The sequence below is a fragment of the Ambystoma mexicanum genome, chromosome 4p (genome assembly GCF_040938575.1).
Source record: "Ambystoma mexicanum isolate Mex_15411 chromosome 4p, UKY_AmexF1_1, whole genome shotgun sequence".
Lineage (NCBI taxonomy): Eukaryota > Metazoa > Chordata > Amphibia > Caudata > Ambystomatidae > Ambystoma > Ambystoma mexicanum.
The window spans coordinates 76848441-76868942 of NC_090927.1; positions in this window are offsets into that span (position 1 = coordinate 76848441).

The window sequence follows — 20502 nt, forward strand, 5'->3', positions numbered from 1 at the left end:
TTATATTTAGGGCTCTGGCATGTTAGGGCTCTGGCATGTGTTTATATTTAGGGCTCTGGCATGTGTTTATATTTAGGGCTCTGGCGTGAGTTTATGTTTAGGGGTCTGGCATGTTAGGGCTCTGGCATGTGTTTATATTTAGGGCTCTGGCATGTGTTTATATTTAGGGCTCTGGCATGGGTTTATATTTAGGGCTCTTGCATGGGTTTATAGTTAGTGCTCTGGCATCTGTTTATATTTGGGGCTTTGGCAAGTGTTTATATTTAGGGCTCTGGCATGGGTTTATAGTTAGTGCTCTGGCATGTGTTTATATTTAGGGCTCTGGCATTGGTTTATATTTAGGGCTCTGGCATGTGTTTATATTTAGGGCTCTGGCATGTTAGGACTCTGGCATGTGTTTATATTTAGGGCTCTGGCATGTTAGGGCTCTGGCATGTGTTTATATTTAGGGCTCTGGCGTGTGTTTATATTTAGGGCTCTTGCATGGGTTTATAGTTAGTGCTCTGGCATGTGTTTATATTTGGGGCTCTGGCATGTGTTTATATTTAGGGCTCTGGCATGTTAGGGCTCTGGCATGTGTTTATATTTAGGGCTCTGGCATTGGTTTGTATTTAGGGCTCTGGCATGTGTTTATATTTAGGGCTCGTGCATGGGTTTATAGTTAGAGCTCTGGCATGTGTTTATATTTGGGGCTCTGGCATGTGTTTATATTTAGGGCTCTGGCATGTGTTTATATTTAGGGCTCTGGCATGGGTTTATAGTTAGTGCTCTGGCATGTGTTTATATTTAGGGCTCTGGCATTGGTTTATATTTAGGGCTCTGGCATGTTAGGGCTCTGGCATGTGTTTATATTTAGGGCTCTGGCATGTTAGGGGTCTGGTATGTGTTTATATTTAGGGCTCTGGCATTGGTTTATATTTAGGGCTCTGGCATGTTAGGGCTCTTTCATGTGTTTATATTTAGGGCTCTGCCATTGGTTTATATTTAGGGCTCTGGCATGTTAGGGCTCTGGAAATTGGTTTATATTTAGGGCACTGGCATGTTAGGGCTCTGGCATGTGTTTATATTTAGGGCTCTGGCATGTGTTTATATTTAGGGCTCTGGCATGTTAGGGCTCTGGCATGTGTTTATATTTAGGGCTCTGGCATTGGTTTATATTTAGGGCTCTGGCATGTTAGGGTTCTGGCATGTGTTTATATTTAGGGCTCTGGCATTGGTTTATATTTAGGGCTCTGGCATGTGTTTATATTTAGGGCTCTGGCATGTGTTTATATTTAGGGCTCTGGCATGGGTTTATAGTTAGTGCTCTGGCATGTGTTTATATTTAGGGCTCTGGCATTGGTTTATATTTAGGGCTCTGGCATGTTAGGGCTCTGGCATGTGTTTATATTTAGGGCTCTGGCATGGGTTTATAGTTAGTGCTCTGGCATGTGTTTATATTTAGGGCTCTGGCATTGGTTTATATTTAGGGCTCTGGCATGTTAGGGCTCTGGCATGTGTTTATATTTAGGGCTCTAGCATGTTAGGGCTCTGGCATGTGTTTATATTTGGGGCTCTGGCATGTGTTTATATTTAGGGCTCTGGCATGTTAGGGCTCTGGCATGTGTTTATATTTGGGGCTCTGGCATGTGTTTATATTTAAGGCTCTGGCATGTGTTTATATTTGGGGCTCTGGCATGTGTTTATATTTAGGGCTCTGGCATGTGTTTATATTTAGGGCTCTGGCATGTTAGGGCTCTGGCATGTGTTTATATTTGGGCTCTGGCATGGGTTTATGTTTAGGGCTCTGGTATGGGTTTATATTTAGGGCTCTGGCATGTGTTTATATTTAAGGCTCTGGCATGTGTTTATATTTGGGGCTCTGGCATGTGTTTATATTTAGGGCTCTGGCATGTTAGGGCTCTGGCATGTGTTTATATTTAGGGCTCTGGCATGTTAGGGCTCTGGCATGGGTTTATATTTAGGGCTCTGGCATGTGTTTATATTTAGGGCTCTGGCATGGGTTTATATTTAGGGCACTGGCATGTGTTTATATTTAGGGCTCTGGCATGTTAGGGCTCTGGCATGTGTTTATATTTAGGGCTCTGGCATGTTAGGGCTCTGGCATGTGTTTATATTTAGGGCTCTGGCATGGGTTTATATTTAAGGCTCTGGCATGGGTTTATATTTAGGGCTCTGGCATGTGTTTATATTTAGGACTCTGGCATGGGTTTATATTTAGTGCTCTGGCATGTGTTTATATTTAGGGCTCTGGCACATGTTTATATTTAGGGTTCTGGCGTGGGTTTATATTTAGGGCTCTGGCATGGGTTTATATTTATGGCTCTGGCATGGGTTTATATTTAGTGCTCTGGCATGGGTTTATATTTAGGGCTCTGGCATGTGTTTATATTTAGTGCTCTGGCATGTGTTTATAATTAGGGCTCTGGCACGTGTTTATATTTAGGACTCTGGCATGGGTTTATATTTAGGGCTCTGGCATGTGTTTATATTTATGGCTCTGGCATGGGTTTCTATTTAGGGCTCTGGCATGTGTTTATATTTGGGGCTCTGGCATGTGTTTATGTTTAGGGCTCTTGCATGGGTTTATAGTTAGTGCTCTGGCATGGGTTTATATTTAGGGCTCTGGCGTGTGTTTATATTTAGGGCTCTGGCATGTGTTTATATTTAGGGCTCTGGCATGGGTTTATATTTGGGGCTCTGGCATGTGTTTATATTTAGGGCTCAGGCATGGGTTTATATTTAGGGCTCTGGCATGGGTTTATATTTGGGGCTCTGGCATGTGTTTATATTTAGGGGTCTGGCATGGGTTTATGTTTAGGGCTCTGGCATGTGTTTATATTTAGGGCTCTGGCATGTGTTTATATTTGGGGCTCTGGCATGGGTTTTTGTTTAGGGCTCTGGCATGTGTTTATATTTGGGGCTCTGGCATGGGTTTATATTTAGGGCTCTGGGATGTGTTTATATTTAGGGCTCTGGCATGTTAGGGTTCTGGCATGTGTTTATATTTAGGGCTCTGGCATGGGTTTATGTTTAGGGCTCTGGCATGTGTTTATATTTAGGGCTCTGGCATGTGTTTATATTTGGGGCTCTGGCATGGGTTTATATTTAGGGCTCTGGCATGTGTTTATATTTAGGGCTCTTGCATGGGTTTATATTTAGGGCTCTGGCATGGGTTTATATTTAGGGCTCTGGCATGTGTTTATATTTAGGGCTCTGGCATGTTAGGGCTCTGGCATGTGTTTATATTTAAGGCTCTGGCATGGCTTTATATCTAGGGCTCCTGCATGGGTTTATATTTAAGGTCTGGCATGGATTTATATTTAAGGCTCTGGCATGGGTTTATATTTAAGGCTCTGGCATGTGTTTATATTTAAGGCTCTGGCATGTGTTTATATATAGGGCTCTGGCATGTGTTTATATTTAGGGCTCTGGCATGGGTTTATATTTGGGGCTCTGGCATGTGTTTATATTTAGGGCTCTGGCATGGGTTTATATTTAGGGCTCTGGCATGTGTTTATATTTAAGGCTCTGGCATGGGTTTATATTTAGGGCTCTGGCATGTGTTTATATTTAGGGCTCTGGCATGTGTTTATATTTAGGGCTCTGGCATGTTAGGGCTCTGGCATGTGTTTATATTTGGGGCTCTGGCATGGGTTTATATTTAGGGCTCTAGCATGTGTTTATATTTAGGGCTCTGGCATGTGTTATATTTAAGGCTCTGGCATGTGTTTATATTTGGGGCTCTGGCATGGGTTAATGTTTAGGGCTCTGGCATGTGTTTATATTTGGGGCTCTGGCATGGGTTTATATTTAGGGCTCTGGGATGGGTTTATATTTAGGGCTCTGGCATGTTAGGGTTCTGGCATGTGTTTATATTTAGGGCTCTGGCATGGTTTATATTTAGGGCTCTGGCATGTGTTTATATTTAGGGCTCTGGCATGGGTTTATATTTAGGGCTCTGGCATGGGTTTATATTTGGGGCTCTGGCATGGGTTTATATTTAGGGCTCTGGCATGGGTTTATATTTAGGGCTCTGGCATGTTAGGGCTATGGCATGTGTTGATATTTAAGGCTCTGGCATGGGTTTATATTTAGGGCTCTGGCATGGGTTTATATTTAAGGTCTGGCATGGGTTTATATTCAAGGCTCTGGCATGGGTTTATATTTAGGGCTCTGGCATGTGTTTAAATTTAAGGCTCTGGCATGTGTTTATATTTAGGGCTCTGGCATGTGTTTATATTTAGGGCTCTGGCATGGGTTTATATTTGGGGCTCTGGCATGTGTTTATATTTAGGGCTCTGGCATGGGTTTATATTTAGGGCTCTGGCATGTGTTTATATTTAGGGCTCTGGCAGGTGTTTATATTTAAGGCTCTGGCATGGGTTTATATTTAGGGCTCTGGCATGTGTTTATATTTAGGGCTCTGGCATGTGTTTATATTTAGGGCTCTGGCATGTTAGGGCTCTGGCATGTGTTTATATTTGGGGCTCTGGCATGGGTTTATATTTAGGGCTCTGGCATGTGTTTATATTTAAGGCTCTGGCATGTGTTTATATTTAGGGCTCTGGCATGTGTTTATGTTTAGGGCTCTTGCATGGGTTTGTATTTAGGGCTCTGGCATGTGTTTATATTTAGGGCTCTGGCATGTGTTTATATTTAGGGTTCTGGCATGTGTTTATATTTTGGGCTCTGGCATGTGTTTATATTTAGGGCTCTGACATGGGTTTATATTTGGGGCTCTGGCATGTGTTTATGTTCAGGGCTCTGGCATGTGTTTATATTTGGGGCTCTGGCATATGTTTATATTTAAGGCTCTGGCATGGGTTTATATTTAGGGCTCTGGCATGTGTTTATATTTAAGGCTCTGGAATGGGTTTATATTTAGGGCCCTGGCATGTGTTTATATTTAAGGCTCTGGCATGGGTTTATATTTAGGGCTCTGGCATGTGTTTATATTTAGGGCTCTGGCATGTGTTTATATTTAGGGCTCTGGCATGTGTTTAGATTTAGGGCTCTGGCATGAGTTTATGTTTAGGGCTCTGGCATGTTAGGGCTCTGGCATGTGTTTATATTTGGGGCTCTGGCATGTGTTTATATTTAGGGCTCTGGCATGTTAGTGCTCTGGCATGGGTTTATATTTAAGGTCTGGCATGGGTTTATATTTAAGGCTCTGGCATGGGTTTATATTTAAGGCTCTGGCATGTGTTTATATTTAAGGCTCTGGCATGTGTTTATATTTAGGGCTCTGGCATGTGTTTATATTTAGGGCTCTGGCATGGGTTTATATTTAGGGCTCTGGCATGTGTTTATATTTAGGGCTCTGGCATGTTAGGACTCTGGCATGTGTTTATATTTAGGGCTCTGGCATGTTAGGGCTCTGGCATGTGTTTATATTTAGGGCTCTGGCGTGTGTTTATATTTAGGGCTCTTGCATGGGTTTATAGTTAGTGCTCTGGCATGTGTTTATATTTGGGGCTCTGGCATGTGTTTATATTTAGGGCTCTGGCATGTTAGGGCTCTGGCATGTGTTTATATTTAGGGCTCTGGCATTGGTTTGTATTTAGGGCTCTGGCATGTGTTTATATTTAGGGCTCGTGCATGGGTTTATAGTTAGAGCTCTGGCATGTGTTTATATTTGGGGCTCTGGCATGTGTTTATATTTAGGGCTCTGGCATGTGTTTATATTTAGGGCTCTGGCATGGGTTTATAGTTAGTGCTCTGGCATGTGTTTATATTTAGGGCTCTGGCATTGGTTTATATTTAGGGCTCTGGCATGTTAGGGCTCTGGCATGTGTTTATATTTAGGGCTCTGGCATGTTAGGGGTCTGGTATGTGTTTATATTTAGGGCTCTGGCATTGGTTTATATTTAGGGCTCTGGCATGTTAGGGCTCTTTCATGTGTTTATATTTAGGGCTCTGCCATTGGTTTATATTTAGGGCTCTGGCATGTTAGGGCTCTGGCATTGGTTTATATTTAGGGCACTGGCATGTTAGGGCTCTGGCATGTGTTTATATTTAGGGCTCTGGCATGTGTTTATATTTAGGGCTCTGGCATGTTAGGGCTCTGGCATGTGTTTATATTTAGGGCTCTGGCATTGGTTTATATTTAGGGCTCTGGCATGTTAGGGTTCTGGCATGTGTTTATATTTAGGGCTCTGGCATTGGTTTATATTTAGGGCTCTGGCATGTGTTTATATTTAGGGCTCTGGCATGTGTTTATATTTAGGGCTCTGGCATGGGTTTATAGTTAGTGCTCTGGCATGTGTTTATATTTAGGGCTCTGGCATTGGTTTATATTTAGGGCTCTGGCATGTTAGGGCTCTGGCATGTGTTTATATTTAGGGCTCTGGCATGGGTTTATAGTTAGTGCTCTGGCATGTGTTTATATTTAGGGCTCTGGCATTGGTTTATATTTAGGGCTCTGGCATGTTAGGGCTCTGGCATGTGTTTATATTTAGGGCTCTAGCATGTTAGGGCTCTGGCATGTGTTTATATTTGGGGCTCTGGCATGTGTTTATATTTAGGGCTCTGGCATGTTAGGGCTCTGGCATGTGTTTATATTTAGGGCTCTGGCATGTTAGGGCTCTGGCATGTGTTTATATTTGGGGCTCTGGCATGTGTTTATATTTAAGGCTCTGGCATGTGTTTATATTTGGGGCTCTGGCATGTGTTTATATTTAGGGCTCTGGCATATGTTTATATTTAGGGCTCTGGCATGTTAGGGCTCTGGCATGTGTTTATATTTGGGGCTCTGGCATGGGTTTATGTTTAGGGCTCTGGTATGGGTTTATATTTAGGGCTCTGGCATGTGTTTATATTTAAGGCTCTGGCATGTGTTTATATTTGGGGCTCTGGCATGTGTTTATATTTAGGGCTCTGGCATGTTAGGGCTCTGGCATGTGTTTATATTTAGGGCTCTGGCATGTTAGGGCTCTGGCATGGGTTTATATTTAGGGCTCTGCCATGTGTTTATATTTAGGGCTCTGGCATGGGTTTATATTTAGGGCACTGGCATGTGTTTATATTTAGGGCTCTGGCATGTGTTTATATTTAGGGCTCTGGCATGGGTTTATATTTAAGGCTCTGGCATGGGTTTATATTTAGGGCTCTGGCATGTGTTTATATTTAGGACTCTGGCATGGGTTTATATTTAGTGCTCTGGCATGTGTTTATATTTAGGGCTCTGGCACGTGTTTATATTTAGGGTTCTGGCGTGGGTTTATATTTAGGGCTCTGGCATGGGTTTATATTTATGGCTCTGGCATGGGTTTATATTTAGTGCTCTGGCATGGGTTTATATTTAGGGCTCTGGCATGTGTTTATATTTAGTGCTCTGGCATGTGTTTATAATTAGGGCTCTGGCACGTGTTTATATTTAGGACTCTGGCATGGGTTTATATTTAGGGCTCTGGCATGTGTTTATATTTATGGCTCTGGCATGGGTTTCTATTTAGGGCTCTGGCATGTGTTTATATTTGGGGCTCTGGCATGTGTTTATGTTTAGGGCTCTTGCATGGGTTTATAGTTAGTGCTCTGGCATGGGTTTATATTTAGGGCTCTGGCGTGTGTTTATATTTAGGGCTCTGGCATGTGTTTATATTTAGGGCTCTGGCATGGGTTTATATTTGGGGCTCTGGCATGTGTTTATATTTAGGGCTCAGGCATGGGTTTATATTTAGGGCTCTGGCATGGGTTTATATTTGGGGCTCTGGCATGTGTTTATATTTAGGGCTCTGGCATGGGTTTATGTTTAGGGCTCTGGCATGTGTTTATATTTAGGGCTCTGGCATGTGTTTATATTTGGGGCTCTGGCATGGGTTTTTGTTTAGGGCTCTGGCATGTGTTTATATTTGGGGCTCTGGCATGGGTTTATATTTAGGGCTCTGGGATGTGTTTATATTTAGGGCTCTGGCATGTTAGGGTTCTGGCATGTGCTTATATTTAGGGCTCTGGCATGGGTTTATGTTTAGGGCTCTGGCATGTGTTTATATTTAGGGCTCTGGCATGTGTTTATATTTGGGGCTCTGGCATGGGTTTATATTTAGGGCTCTGGCATGTGTTTATATTTAGGGCTCTTGCATGGGTTTATATTTAGGGCTCTGGCATGGGTTTATATTTAGGGCTCTGGCATGTGTTTATATTTAGGGCTCTGGCATGTTAGGGCTCTGGCATGTGTTTATATTTAAGGCTCTGGCATGGCTTTATATCTAGGGCTCCTGCATGGGTTTATATTTAAGGTCTGGCATGGATTTATATTTAAGGCTCTGGCATGGGTTTATATTTAAGGCTCTGGCATGTGTTTATATTTAAGGCTCTGGCATGTGTTTATATTTAGGGCTCTGGCATGTGTTTATATTTAGGGCTCTGGCATGGGTTTATATTTGGGGCTCTGGCATGTGTTTATATTTAGGGCTCTGGCATGGGTTTATATTTAGGGCTCTGGCATGTGTTTATATTTAAGGCTCTGGCATGGGTTTATATTTAGGGCTCTGGCATGTGTTTATATTTAGGGCTCTGGCATGTGTTTATATTTAGGGCTCTGGCATGTTAGGGCTCTGACATGTGTTTATATTTGGGGCTCTGGCATGGGTTTATATTTAGGGCTCTAGCATGTGTTTATATTTAGGGCTCTGGCATGTGTTATATTTAAGGCTCTGGCATGTGTTTATATTTGGGGCTCTGGCATGGGTTAATGTTTAGGGCTCTGGCATGTGTTTATATTTGGGGCTCTGGCATGGGTTTATATTTAGGGCTCTGGGATGGGTTTATATTTAGGGCTCTGGCATGTTAGGGTTCTGGCATGTGTTTATATTTAGGGCTCTGCCATGGTTTATATTTAGGGCTCTGGCATGTGTTTATATTTAGGGCTCTGGCATGGGTTTATATTTAGGGCTCTGGCATGGGTTTATATTTAGGGCTCTGGCATGGGTTTATATTTAGGGCTCTGGCATGTTAGGGCTATGGCATGTGTTGATATTTAAGGCTCTGGCATGGGTTTATATTTAGGGCTCTGGCATGGGTTTATATTTAAGGTCTGGCATGGGTTTATATTCAAGGCTCTGGCATGGGTTTATATTTAGGGCTCTGGCATGTGTTTAAATTTAAGGCTCTGGCATGTGTTTATATTTAGGGCTCTGGCATGTGTTTATATTTAGGGCTCTGGCATGGGTTTATATTTTGGGCTCTGGCATGTGTTTATATTTAGGGCTCTGGCATGGGTTTATATTTAGGGCTCTGGCATGTGTTTATATTTAGGGCTCTGGCAGGTGTTTATATTTAAGGCTCTGGCATGGGTTTATATTTAGGGCTCTGGCATGTGTTTATATTTAGGGCTCTGGCATGTGTTTATATTTAGGGCTCTGGCATGTTAGGGCTCTGGCATGTGTTTATATTTGGGGCTCTGGCATGGGTTTATATTTAGGGCTCTGGCATGTGTTTATATTTAAGGCTCTGGCATGTGTTTATATTTAGGGCTCTGGCATGTGTTTATGTTTAGGGCTCTTGCATGGGTTTGTATTTAGGGCTCTGGCATGTGTTTATATTTAGGGCTCTGGCATGTGTTTATATTTAGGGTTCTGGCATGTGTTTATATTTTGGGCTCTGGCATGTGTTTATATTTAGGGCTCTGACATGGGTTTATATTTGGGGCTCTGGCATGTGTTTATGTTTAGGGCTCTGGCATGTGTTTATATTTGGGGCTCTGGCATATGTTTATATTTAAGGCTCTGGCATGGGTTTATATTTAGGGCTCTGGCATGTGTTTATATTTAAGGCTCTGGAATGGGTTTATATTTAGGGCCCTGGCATGTGTTTATATTTAAGGCTCTGGCATGGGTTTATATTTAGGGCTCTGGCATGTGTTTATATTTAGGGCTCTGGCATGTGTTTATATTTAGGGCTCTGGCATGTGTTTATATTTAGGGCTCTGGCATGAGTTTATGTTTAGGGCTCTGGCATGTTAGGGCTCTGGCATGTGTTTATATTTGGGGCTCTGGCATGTGTTTATATTTAGGGCTCTGGCATGGGTTTATATTTAGGGCTCTGGCATGTGTTCATATTTAGGGCTCTGGCAGGTGTTTATATTTAAGGCTCTGGCATGGGTTTATAATTAGGGCTCTGGCATGTGTTTATATTTAGGGCTCTGGCATGTGTTTATGTTTAGGGCTCTTGCATGGGTTTGTATTTAGGGATCTGGCATGTGTTTATATTTAGGGCTCTGGCATGTGTTTATATTTAGGGTTCTGGCATGTGTTTATATTTAGGGCTCTGGCATGGGTTTATATTTGGGGCTCTGGCATGTGTTTATATTTAGGGCTCTGGCATGGGTTTATATTTGGGGCTCTGGCATGGGTTTATATTTAGGGCTCTGGCATGTGTTTATATTTAGTGCTCTGACATGTGTTTATAATTAGGGCTCTGGCACGTGTTTATATTTAGGGCTCTGGCATGGGTTTATATTTAGGGCTCTGGCATGTGTTTATATTTATGGCTCTGGCATGGGTTTCTATTTAGGGCTCTGGCATGTGTTTATATTTGGGGCTCTGGCATGTGTTTATGTTTAGGGCTCTTGCATGGGTTTATAGTTAGTGCTCTGGCATGGGTTTATATTTAGGGCTCTGGCGTGTGTTTATATTTAGGGCTCTGGCATGTGTTTATATTTAGGGCTCTGGCATGGGTTTATATTTGGGGCTCTGGCATGTGTTTATATTTAGGGCTCAGGCGTGGGTTTATATTTAGGGCTCTGGCATGGGTTTATATTTGGGGCTCTGGCATGTGTTTATATTTAGGGCTCTGGCATGGGTTTATGTTTAGGGCTCTGGCATGTGTTTATATTTAGGGCTCTGGCATGTGTTTATATTTGGGGCTCTGGCATGGGTTTATGTTTAGGGCTCTGGCATGTGTTTATATTTGGGGCTCTGGCATGGGTTTATATTTAGGGCTCTGGGATGTGTTTATATTTAGGGCTCTGGCATGTTAGGGTTCTGGCATGTGTTTATATTTAGGGCTCTGGCATGGGTTTATGTTTAGGGCTCTGGCATGTGTTTATATTTAGGGCTCTGGCATGTGTTTATATTTGGGGCTCTGGCATGGGTTTATATTTAGGGCTCTGGCATGTGTTTATATTTAGGGCTCTGGCATGGGTTTATATTTAGGGCTCTGGCATGGGTTTATATTTAGGGCTCTGGCATGTGTTTATATTTAGGGCTCTGGCATGTTAGGGCTCTGGCATGTGTTTATATTTAAGGCTCTGGCATGGCTTTATATCTAGGGCTCCTGCATGGGTTTATATTTAAGGTCTGGCATGGATTTATATTTAAGGCTCTGGCATGGGTTTATATTTAGGGCTCTGGCATGTGTTTATATTTAAGGCTCTGGCATGTGTTTATATTTAGGGCTATGGCATGGGTTTATATTTGGGGCTCTGGCATGTGTTTATATTTAGGGCTCTGGCATGGGTTTATATTTAGGGCTCTGGCATGTGTTTATATTTAAGGCTCTGGCATGGGTTTATATTTAGGGCTCTGGCATGTGTTTATATTTAGGGCTCTGGCATGTGTTTATATTTAGGGCTCTGGCATGTTAGGGCTCTGGCATGTGTTTATATTTGGGGCGCTGGCATGGGTTTATATTTAGGGCTCTAGCATGTGTTTATATTTAGGGCTCTGGCATGTGTTATATTTAAGGCTCTGGCATGTGTTTATATTTGGGGCTCTGGCATGGGTTAATGTTTAGGGCTCTGGCATGTGTTTATATTTGGGGCTCTGGCATGGGTTTATATTTAGGGCTCTGGGATGTGTTTATATTTAGGGCTCTGGCATGTTAGGGTTCTGGCATGTGTTTATATTTAGGGCTCTGGCATGGTTTATATTTAGGGCTCTGGCATGTGTTTATATTTAGGGCTCTGGCATGGGTTTATATTTAGGGCTCTGGCATGGGTTTATATTTAGGGCTCTGGCATGGGTTTATATTTAGGGCTCTGGCATGGGTTTATATTTAGGGCTCTGGCATGTTAGGGCTATGGCATGTGTTGATATTTAAGGCTCTGGCATGGGTTTATATTTAGGGCTCTGGCATGGGTTTATATTTAAGGTCTGGCATGGGTTTATATTCAAGGCTCTGGCATGGGTTTATATTTAGGGCTCTGGCATGTGTTTAAATTTAAGGCTCTGGCATGTGTTTATATTTAGGGCTCTGGCATGTGTTTATATTTAGGGCTCTGGCATGGGTTTATATTTGGGGATCTGGCATGTGTTTATATTTAGGGCTCTGGCATGGGTTTATATTTAGGGCTCTGGCATGTGTTTATATTTAGGGCTCTGGCAGGTGTTTATATTTAAGGCTCTGGCATGGGTTTATATTTAGGGCTCTGGCATGTGTTTATATTTAGGGCTCTGGCATGTGTTTATATTTAGGGCTCTGGCATGTTAGGGCTCTGGCATGTGTTTATATTTGGGGCTCTAGCATGGGTTTATATTTAGGGCTCTGGCATGTGTTTATATTTAAGGCTCTGGCATGTGTTTATATTTAGGGCTCTGGCATGTGTTTATGTTTAGGGCTCTTGCATGGGTTTGTATTTAGGGCTCTGGCATGTGTTTATATTTAGGGCTCTGGCATGTGTTTATATTTAGGGTTCTGGCATGTGTTTATATTTTGGGCTCTGGCATGTGTTTATATTTAGGGCTCTGACATGGGTTTATATTTGGGGCTCTGGCATGTGTTTATGTTTAGGGCTCTGGCATGTGTTTATATTTGGGGCTCTGGCATATGTTTATATTTAAGGCTCTGGCATGGGTTTATATTTAGGGCTCTGGCATGTGTTTATATTTAAGGCTCTGGAATGGGTTTATATTTAGGGCCCTGGCATGTGTTTATATTTAAGGCTCTGGCATGGGTTTATATTTAGGGCTCTGGCATGTGTTTATATTTAGGGCTCTGGCATGTGTTTATATTTAGGGCTCTGGCATGAGTTTATGTTTAGGGCTCTGGCATGTTAGGGCTCTGGCATGTGTTTATATTTGGGGCTCTGGCATGTGTTTATATTTAGGGCTCTGGCATGTTAGTGCTCTGGCATGGGTTTATATTTAAGGTCTGGCATGGGTTTATATTTAAGGCTCTGGCATGGGTTTATATTTAAGGCTCTGGCATGTGTTTATATTTAGGGCTCTGGCATGTGTTTATATTTAGGGCTCTGGCATGGGTTTATATTTGGGGCTCTGGCATGTGTTTATATTTAGGGCTCTGGCATGGGTTTATATTTAGGGCTCTGGCATGTGTTTATATTTAGGGCTCTGGCAGGTGTTTATATTTAAGGCTCTGGCATGGGTTTATATTTAGGGCTCTGGCATGTGTTTATATTTAGGGCTCTGGCATGGGTTTATGTTTAGGGCTCTTGCATGGGTTTGTATTTAGGGATCTGGCATGTGTTTATATTTAGGGCTCTGGCATGTGTTTATATTTAGGGTTCTGGCATGTGTTTATATTTAGGGCTTTGGCATGTGTTTATATTTGGGGCTCTGGCATGTGTTTATATTTAGGGCTCTGGCATGGGTTTATATTTGGGGCTCTGGCATGTGTTTATGTTTAGGGCTCTGGCATGTGTTTATATTTGGGGCTCTGGCATATGTTTATATTTAAGGCTCTGGCATGGGTTTATATTTAGGGCTCTGGCATGTGTTTATATTTAAGGCGCTGGAATGGGTTTATATTTAGAGCTCTGGCATGTGTTTATATTTAAGGCTCTGGCATGGGTTTATATTTAGGGCTCTGGCATGTGTTTATATTTAAGGCTCTGGCATGGGTTTATATTTAGGGCTCTGGCATGTGTTCATATTTTTGGCTCTGGCATGTGTTTATATTTAGGGCTCTGGCATGTGTTTATATTTAGGGCTCTGGCATGGGTTTATATTATAGGGCTCTGGCATTTTAGGGCTCTGGCATGTGTTTATGTTTAGGGCTCTTGCATGGGTTTGTATTTAGGGATCTGGCATGTGTTTATATTTAGGGCTCTGGCATGTGTTTATATTTAGGGTTCTGGCATGTGTTTATATTTAGGGCTCTGGCATGTGTTTATATTTGGGGCTCTGGCATGTGTTTATATTTAGGGCTCTGGCATGGGTTTATATTTGGGGCTCTGGCATGTGTTTATGTTTAGAGCTCTGGCATGTGTTTATATTTGGGGCTCTGGCATATGTTTATATTTAAGGCTCTGGCATGTGTTTATATTTGGGGCTCTGGCATGTGTTCATATTTAGGGCTCTGGCATGGGTTTATATTTGAGGCTCTGGCATGTGTTTATGTTTAGGGCTCTGGCATGTGTTTATATTTGGGGCTCTGGCATATGTTTATATTTAAGGCTCTGGCATGGGTTTATATTTAGGGCTCTGGCATGTGTTTATATTTAAGGCTCTGGAATGGGTTTATATTTAGGGCTCTGGCATGTGTGTATATTTAAGGCTCTGGCATGGGTTTATATTTAGGGCTCTGGCATGTGTTTATATTTAAGGCTCTGGCATGTGTTTATATTTAGGACTCTGGCATGGGTTTATATTTAGTGCTCTGGCATGTGTTTATATTTAGGGCTCTGGCACATGTTTATATTTAGGGTTCTGGCGTGGGTTTATATTTAGGGCTCTGGCATGGGTTTATATTTATGGCTCTGGCATGGGTTTATATTTAGTGCTCTGGCATGGGTTTATATTTAGGGCTCTGGCATGTGTTTATATTTAGTGCTCTGGCATGTGTTTATAATTAGGGCTCTGGCACGTGTTTATATTTAGGACTCTGGCATGGGTTTATATTTAGGGCTCTGGCATGTGTTTATATTTATGGCTCTGGCATGGGTTTCTATTTAGGGCTCTGGCATGTGTTTATATTTGGGGCTCTGGCATGTGTTTATGTTTAGGGCTCTTGCATGGGTTTATAGTTAGTGCTCTGGCATGGGTTTATATTTAGGGCTCTGGCGTGTGTTTATATTTAGGGCTCTGGCATGTGTTTATATTTAGGGCTCTGGCATGGGTTTATATTTGGGGCTCTGGCATGTGTTTATATTTAGGGCTCAGGCATGGGTTTATATTTAGGGCTCTGGCATGGGTTTATATTTGGGGCTCTGGCATGTGTTTATATTTAGGGGTCTGGCATGGGTTTATGTTTAGGGCTCTGGCATGTGTTTATATTTAGGGCTCTGGCATGTGTTTATATTTGGGGCTCTGGCATGGGTTTTTGTTTAGGGCTCTGGCATGTGTTTATATTTGGGGCTCTGGCATGGGTTTATATTTAGGGCTCTGGGATGTGTTTATATTTAGGGCTCTGGCATGTTAGGGTTCTGGCATGTGTTTATATTTAGGGCTCTGGCATGGGTTTATGTTTAGGGCTCTGGCATGTGTTTATATTTAGGGCTCTGGCATGTGTTTATATTTGGGGCTCTGGCATGGGTTTATATTTAGGGCTCTGGCATGTGTTTATATTTAGGGCTCTTGCATGGGTTTATATTTAGGGCTCTGGCATGGGTTTATATTTAGGGCTCTGGCATGTGTTTATATTTAGGGCTCTGGCATGTTAGGGCTCTGGCATGTGTTTATATTTAAGGCTCTGGCATGGCTTTATATCTAGGGCTCCTGCATGGGTTTATATTTAAGGTCTGGCATGGATTTATATTTAAGGCTCTGGCATGGGTTTATATTTAAGGCTCTGGCATGTGTTTATATTTAAGGCTCTGGCATGTGTTTATATATAGGGCTCTGGCATGTGTTTATATTTAGGGCTCTGGCATGGGTTTATATTTGGGGCTCTGGCATGTGTTTATATTTAGGGCTCTGGCATGGGTTTATATTTAGGGCTCTGGCATGTGTTTATATTTAAGGCTCTGGCATGGGTTTATATTTAGGGCTCTGGCATGTGTTTATATTTAGGGCTCTGGCATGTGTTTATATTTAGGGCTCTGGCATGTTAGGGCTCTGGCATGTGTTTATATTTGGGGCTCTGGCATGGGTTTATATTTAGGGCTCTAGCATGTGTTTATATTTAGGGCTCTGGCATGTGTTATATTTAAGGCTCTGGCATGTGTTTATATTTGGGGCTCTGGCATGGGTTAATGTTTAGGGCTCTGGCATGTGTTTATATTTGGGGCTCTGGCATGGGTTTATATTTAGGGCTCTGGGATGGGTTTATATTTAGGGCTCTGGCATGTTAGGGTTCTGGCATGTGTTTATATTTAGGGCTCTGGCATGGTTTATATTTAGGGCTCTGGCATGTGTTTATATTTAGGGCTCTGGCATGGGTTTATATTTAGGGCTCTGGCATGGGTTTATATTTGGGGCTCTGGCATGGGTTTATATTTAGGGCTCTGGCATGGGTTTATATTTAGGGCTCTGGCATGTTAGGGCTATGGCATGTGTTGATATTTAAGGCTCTGGCATGGGTTTATATTTAGGGCTCTGGCATGGGTTTATATTTAAGGTCTGGCATGGGTTTATATTCAAGGCTCTGGCATGGGTTTATATTTAGGGCTCTGGCATGTGTTTAAATTTAAGGCTCTGGCATGTGTTTATATTTAGGGCTCTGGCATGTGTTTATATTTAGGGCTCTGGCATGGGTTTATATTTGGGGCTCTGGCATGTGTTTATATTTAGGGCTCTGGCATGGGTTTATATTTAGGGCTCTGGCATGTGTTTATATTTAGGGCTCTGGCAGGTGTTTATATTTAAGGCTCTGGCATGGGTTTATATTTAGGGCTCTGGCATGTGTTTATATTTAGGGCTCTGGCATGTGTTTATATTTAGGGCTCTGGCATGTTAGGGCTCTGGCATGTGTTTATATTTGGGGCTCTGGCATGGGTTTATATTTAGGGCTCTGGCATGTGTTTATATTTAAGGCTCTGGCATGTGTTTATATTTAGGGCTCTGGCATGTGTTTATGTTTAGGGCTCTTGCATGGGTTTGTATTTAGGGCTCTGGCATGTGTTTATATTTAGGGCTCTGGCATGTGTTTATATTTAGGGTTCTGGCATGTGTTTATATTTTGGGCTCTGGCATGTGTTTATATTTAGGGCTCTGACATGGGTTTATATTTGGGGCTCTGGCATGTGTTTATGTTCAGGGCTCTGGCATGTGTTTATATTTGGGGCTCTGGCATATGTTTATATTTAAGGCTCTGGCATGGGTTTATATTTAGGGCTCTGGCATGTGTTTATATTTAAGGCTCTGGAATGGGTTTATATTTAGGGCCCTGGCATGTGTTTATATTTAAGGCTCTGGCATGGGTTTATATTTAGGGCTCTGGCATGTGTTTATATTTAGGGCTCTGGCATGTGTTTATATTTAGGGCTCTGGCATGTGTTTATATTTAGGGCTCTGGCATGAGTTTATGTTTAGGGCTCTGGCATGTTAGGGCTCTGGCATGTGTTTATATTTGGGGCTCTGGCATGTGTTTATATTTAGGGCTCTGGCATGTTAGTGCTCTGGCATGGGTTTATATTTAAGGTCTGGCATGGGTTTATATTTAAGGCTCTGGCATGGGTTTATATTTAAGGCTCTGGCATGTGTTTATATTTAAGGCTCTGGCATGTGTTTATATTTAGGGCTCTGGCATGTGTTTATATTTAGGGCTCTGGCATGGGTTTATATTTAGGGCTCTGGCATGTGTTTATATTTAGGGCTCTGGCATGTTAGGACTCTGGCATGTGTTTATATTTAGGGCTCTGGCATGTTAGGGCTCTGGCATGTGTTTATATTTAGGGCTCTGGCGTGTGTTTATATTTAGGGCTCTTGCATGGGTTTATAGTTAGTGCTCTGGCATGTGTTTATATTTGGGGCTCTGGCATGTGTTTATATTTAGGGCTCTGGCATGTTAGGGCTCTGGCATGTGTTTATATTTAGGGCTCTGGCATTGGTTTGTATTTAGGGCTCTGGCATGTGTTTATATTTAGGGCTCGTGCATGGGTTTATAGTTAGAGCTCTGGCATGTGTTTATATTTGGGGCTCTGGCATGTGTTTATATTTAGGGCTCTGGCATGTGTTTATATTTAGGGCTCTGGCATGGGTTTATAGTTAGTGCTCTGGCATGTGTTTATATTTAGGGCTCTGGCATTGGTTTATATTTAGGGCTCTGGCATGTTAGGGCTCTGGCATGTGTTTATATTTAGGGCTCTGGCATGTTAGGGGTCTGGTATGTGTTTATATTTAGGGCTCTGGCATTGGTTTATATTTAGGGCTCTGGCATGTTAGGGCTCTTTCATGTGTTTATATTTAGGGCTCTGCCATTGGTTTATATTTAGGGCTCTGGCATGTTAGGGCTCTGGCATTGGTTTATATTTAGGGCACTGGCATGTTAGGGCTCTGGCATGTGTTTATATTTAGGGCTCTGGCATGTGTTTATATTTAGGGCTCTGGCATGTTAGGGCTCTGGCATGTGTTTATATTTAGGGCTCTGGCATTGGTTTATATTTAGGGCTCTGGCATGTTAGGGTTCTGGCATGTGTTTATATTTAGGGCTCTGGCATTGGTTTATATTTAGGGCTCTGGCATGTGTTTATATTTAGGGCTCTGGCATGTGTTTATATTTAGGGCTCTGGCATGGGTTTATAGTTAGTGCTCTGGCATGTGTTTATATTTAGGGCTCTGGCATTGGTTTATATTTAGGGCTCTGGCATGTTAGGGCTCTGGCATGTGTTTATATTTAGGGCTCTGGCATGGGTTTATAGTTAGTGCTCTGGCATGTGTTTATATTTAGGGCTCTGGCATTGGTTTATATTTAGGGCTCTGGCATGTTAGGGCTCTGGCATGTGTTTATATTTAGGGCTCTAGCATGTTAGGGCTCTGGCATGTGTTTATATTTGGGGCTCTGGCATGTGTTTATATTTAGGGCTCTGGCATGTTAGGGCTCTGGCATGTGTTTATATTTAGGGCTCTGGCATGTTAGGGCTCTGGCATGTGTTTATATTTGGGGCTCTGGCATGTGTTTATATTTAAGGCTCTGGCATGTGTTTATATTTGGGGCTCTGGCATGTGTTTATATTTAGGGCTCTGGCATATGTTTATATTTAGGGCTCTGGCATGTTAGGGCTCTGGCATGTGTTTATATTTGGGGCTCTGGCATGGGTTTATGTTTAGGGCTCTGGTATGGGTTTATATTTAGGGCTCTGGCATGTGTTTATATTTAAGGCTCTGGCATGTGTTTATATTTGGGGCTCTGGCATGTGTTTATATTTAGGGCTCTGGCATGTTAGGGCTCTGGCATGTGTTTATATTTAGGGCTCTGGCATGTTAGGGCTCTGGCATGGGTTTATATTTAGGGCTCTGGCATGTGTTTATATTTAGGGCTCTGGCATGGGTTTATATTTAGGGCACTGGCATGTGTTTATATTTAGGGCTCTGGCATGTGTTTATATTTAGGGCTCTGGCATGGGTTTATATTTAAGGCTCTGGCATGGGTTTATATTTAGGGCTCTGGCATGTGTTTATATTTAGGACTCTGGCATGGGTTTATATTTAGTGCTCTGGCATGTGTTTATATTTAGGGCTCTGGCACGTGTTTATATTTAGGGTTCTGGCGTGGGTTTATATTTAGGGCTCTGGCATGGGTTTATATTTATGGCTCTGGCATGGGTTTATATTTAGTGCTCTGGCATGGGTTTATATTTAGGGCTCTGGCATGTGTTTATATTTAGTGCTCTGGCATGTGTTTATAATTAGGGCTCTGGCACGTGTTTATATTTAGGACTCTGGCATGGGTTTATATTTAGGGCTCTGGCATGTGTTTATATTTATGGCTCTGGCATGGGTTTCTATTTAGGGCTCTGGCATGTGTTTATATTTGGGGCTCTGGCATGTGTTTATGTTTAGGGCTCTTGCATGGGTTTATAGTTAGTGCTCTGGCATGGGTTTATATTTAGGGCTCTGGCGTGTGTTTATATTTAGGGCTCTGGCATGTGTTTATATTTAGGGCTCTGGCATGGGTTTATATTTGGGGCTCTGGCATGTGTTTATATTTAGGGCTCAGGCATGGGTTTATATTTAGGGCTCTGGCATGGGTTTATATTTGGGGCTCTGGCATGTGTTTATATTTAGGGCTCTGGCATGGGTTTATGTTTAGGGCTCTGGCATGTGTTTATATTTAGGGCTCTGGCATGTGTTTATATTTGGGGCTCTGGCATGGGTTTTTGTTTAGGGCTCTGGCATGTGTTTATATTTGGGGCTCTGGCATGGGTTTATATTTAGGGCTCTGGGATGTGTTTATATTTAGGGCTCTGGCATGTTAGGGTTCTGGCATGTGCTTATATTTAGGGCTCTGGCATGGGTTTATGTTTAGGGCTCTGGCATGTGTTTATATTTAGGGCTCTGGCATGTGTTTATATTTGGGGCTCTGGCATGGGTTTATATTTAGGGCTCTGGCATGTGTTTATATTTAGGGCTCTTGCATGGGTTTATATTTAGGGCTCTGGCATGGGTTTATATTTAGGGCTCTGGCATGTGTTTATATTTAGGGCTCTGGCATGTTAGGGCT